The sequence below is a fragment of the Acyrthosiphon pisum genome, chromosome X, assembly GCF_005508785.2.
Source record: "Acyrthosiphon pisum isolate AL4f chromosome X, pea_aphid_22Mar2018_4r6ur, whole genome shotgun sequence".
In the NCBI taxonomy this organism is placed as follows: Eukaryota; Metazoa; Arthropoda; class Insecta; order Hemiptera; family Aphididae; genus Acyrthosiphon; species Acyrthosiphon pisum.
In genome coordinates, this window is record NC_042493.1 from 33,432,702 (window position 1) to 33,436,527 (window position 3,826).

The following is a 3,826-nucleotide window of genomic DNA, read 5'->3' on the forward strand; positions in this document are numbered from 1 at the left end:
GAAACATGATTATAAGAGAGGGATGGGCGACAGGCGACCCACGTACCTTTTAGATTCTGAACGAAGTGATGAATGTATTGATTTTACAATGATGTGTGTTTTTTTTTTTTTTTTTGTGTCTGACGACAACTTTTGGAGCAGTAAAAATGCTTCGATTTTCAAAAGTTGTACCTTTTCTGAAAGGAAAGTGAATCTAGTTGGTACTTTGGGGGGTCAAAAGTGAAAATTTCCCAATACTTTTCAAAAGCGGCAGGAAAAACCTTAAAAAAATAACGGAAAAACGCGAATTTTTACGCAAAACCAATTTTTGACAAAAACGAAAACTTAATTTTACTGTAACTCAAAAAATAATTATTGTAAGCACTTGAAATTTGCAACAGATGTTTATATTAGCGTTGTCTATACAGGGTTAAATTTTCAAAGTGTTTCGACTTTTTTTGAGCTATTTATAGACAAATGAAATTTTCAATTTTTCTAAGTATTTTTTTTTAAAATAACGATAAAAAATTTTTGGTTGGATAGAAAACTTTGAAAATTTAATACAAGGTTTCTTATAAGTTGTTCTCACAGTAATAAAAAAAAATCCAAAATCGTTAGTCACAATTTTTTTTTATAAGTGCTTAAAGTTTAAATTTATACGAAATATGTCAAAATTGCGAAAATTTGCAAGTAATTTTGTGGTTGAAAAATCGTAAAATTTTTTTCTTTTATAACTAAGCTTTTAAAATTTGGTACAAGGTTCTCCATAAGTTTTTCTTTAAATATCTGTAAAAAAAACTCAACCGGACTAAGACAAAAAATTTTTAGGAGTGTTTGAAATTTAAATTTTTACAAAACCGCATTAAATAACGGTTTAGCCTCAAACGATTTTTGATATTTGATATTATTCAAAAAGTATGAGTCGTAGACACTTGAAAATTTTACCAGTTGTTTAAATTGACATTTTCTTTATATAGTTTTATTTTCAAAATATTTCACTAATTTTTAATCTATTTATAGGCAATTGAAATAATCGATTTTTTTTGATTTTTTTTTTATAAATGTTGATAAAAAAAAATTAGCTGGGACAAAAATACTTGAAAATTTAATAGAAGGGTCCACATATGTTGTTTTAACTCCCATTCAAAATATAAAAATACATAGGCACAATTTTTTTTATAAGCATTTAAAGTTCAAATTTTGACTAAATACGTAAAAATTACGGCAATGTCAAATAATCTTAAACAGAAATTCATAAAAGTTTTTCTTTTTAATTCTAAGATTTGGAAATTTAATACAAGGCTCCTAACATATTTTTACAATAGCAGTTGCAAAATAAAAGGAATACATTGTCACAATTTTTATTTATAAGCATTTAAAGTTCAAATTTTGACAACATATTATGTAAAAATCACGAAAATTCGTAAATTATTTTATGCTAGAAATTCATAAAAAATTTTCCTTTTATATCTAAGATTTCAAAATTTAATAGAAGGGTCCACATATGTTGTTCTAACTCCCATTCAAAAATTATAAAAATACATAGGCACAATTTTTTTTTTATAAGCATTTAAAGTTCAAATTTTGACTAAATACGTAAAAATTACGGCAATGTTCAAATAATCTTAAACAGAAATTCATAAAAGTTTTTCTTTTTAATTCTAAGATTTGGAAATTTAATACAAGGCTCCTAACATATTTTTACAATAGCAGTTGCAAAATAAAAGGAATACATTGTCACAATTTTTATTTATAAGCATTTAAAGTTCAAATTTATACGAAATATGTCAAAATTGCGAAAATTTGCAAGTAATTTAGTGGTTGAAAAATCGTAAAAATTTTTTCTTTTATAACTGAGTTTTTAAAATTTGGTACAAGGTTCTCCATAAGTTTTTCTTTAAAAATAATATATCATAGACTGACAAATCATCTCCGTTCAGAATCGTTTTTCGTATACAATGATATAATATCATTGGATTCAAATTTAATTCCATCCATTACAGTAACCCACTTGTAACCTACTGTACAGCAGAGCGACATCCACGACTTACCCGCCTTTTTTTTTAAATGTATTTCATCAGGTTTAATCCTACGTTTAATTGTTGTTTTGGTATCCATTCTATTGGTTTTATTAGGCCATTCACAAAAACCATTCTTGAACCAAAAGTCTGGTACAACGTCTACTGTATTATCAGCTTCAAAATTAACAACAGTCCACATACTATAAAATGAAAGATTTTGAAATAAGTCTATTTTTTTAAAAAGATATTTAATAATTAATAAATATATACAGCATACATTTAATATATAAATAATGAATACCTATATTAAAATAAATTTATAACACATAATAATTGTATAATATATCTAAATTTATGATAAAATAATTTTAATGCGTATTTGTTAATATTTAAATTATAGTAATTATTTCAATTTTATTTATCATACATTATAACTATATTAATTATGCAGAATAGACATTGTTATATTTTTCTTTTATAACTAAGCTTTTAAAATTTGGTACAAGGTTCTCCATAAGTTTTTCTTTAAATATCTGTAAAAAAAACTCAACCGGACTAAGACAAAAAATTTTTAGGAGTGTTTGAAATTTAAATTTTTACAAAACCGCATTAAATAACGGTTTAGCCTCAAACGATTTTTGATATTTGTTATTATTCAAAAAGTATGAGTCGTAGACACTTGAAAATTTTACCAGTTGTTTAAATTGACATTTTCTTTATATGGTTTTATTTTCAAGATATTTCACTAATTTTTAATCTATTTATAGGCAATTGAAATAATCGATTTTTTTTGATTTTTTTTTTATAAATGTTGATAAAAAAAAATTAGCTGGGACAAAATACTTGAAAATTTAATAGAAGGGTCCACATATGTTGTTCTAACTCCCATTCAAAAATTATAAAAATACATAGGCACAATTTTTTTTTATAAGCATTTAAAGTTCAAATTTTGACTAAATACGTAAAAATTACGGCAATGTTCAAATAATCTTAAACAGAAATTCATAAAAGTTTTTCTTTTTAATTCTAAGATTTGGAAATTTAATACAAGGCTCCTAACATATTTTTACAATAGCAGTTGCAAAATAAAAGGAATACATTGTCACAATTTTTATTTATAAGCATTTAAAGTTCAAATTTATACGAAATATGTCAAAATTGCGAAAATTTGACAGTAATTTAGTGGTTGAAAAATCGTAAAAATTTTTTCTTTTATAACTAAGTTTTTAAAATTTGGTACAAGGCTCATAATATATTTTTACAATAGCAATTGAAAAATAAAAGAAATATATAGTCACGATTTTTTTTTTTATAAGCATTTAAAGTTCAAATTTTGACTAAATACGTAAAAATTACGGCAATGTTCAAATTATCTTAGACAGAAATTCATAAAAGTTTTTCTTTTTAATTCTAAGATTTGGAAATTTAATACAAGGCTCCTAACATATTTTTACAATAGCAGTTGCAAAATAAAAGGAATACATTGTCACAATTTTTATTTATAAGCATTTAAAGTTCAAATTTATACGAAATATGTCAAAATTGCGAAAATTTGCAAGTAATTTAGTGGTTGAAAAATCGTAAACATTTTTTCTTTTATAACTAAGTTTTTAAAATTTGGTACAAGGTTCTCCATAAGTTTTTCTTTAAAAATAATATATCCTAGACTGACAAATCATCTCCGTTCAGAATCGTTTTTCGTATACAATGATATAATATCATTGGATTCAAATTTAATTCCATCCATTACAGTAACCCACTTGTAACCTACTGTACAGCAGAGCGACATCCACGACTTACCCGCCTTTTTTTTTAATTATCTATAT

At 24.3% G+C, this 3,826-nt stretch overlaps 1 protein-coding gene across 1 annotated transcript in view; it reads left to right on the forward strand.

Moving 5' to 3' along the window:
• The window catches only part of LOC100162449 (RNA pseudouridylate synthase domain-containing protein 2), a gene marked incomplete at its 5' end in the record, with an annotated part of 153,378 nt that overhangs the window by 95,541 nt on the left and 54,011 nt on the right, over positions 1-3,826 (forward strand). The gene's annotated exons all lie outside the window — the stretch shown is intronic.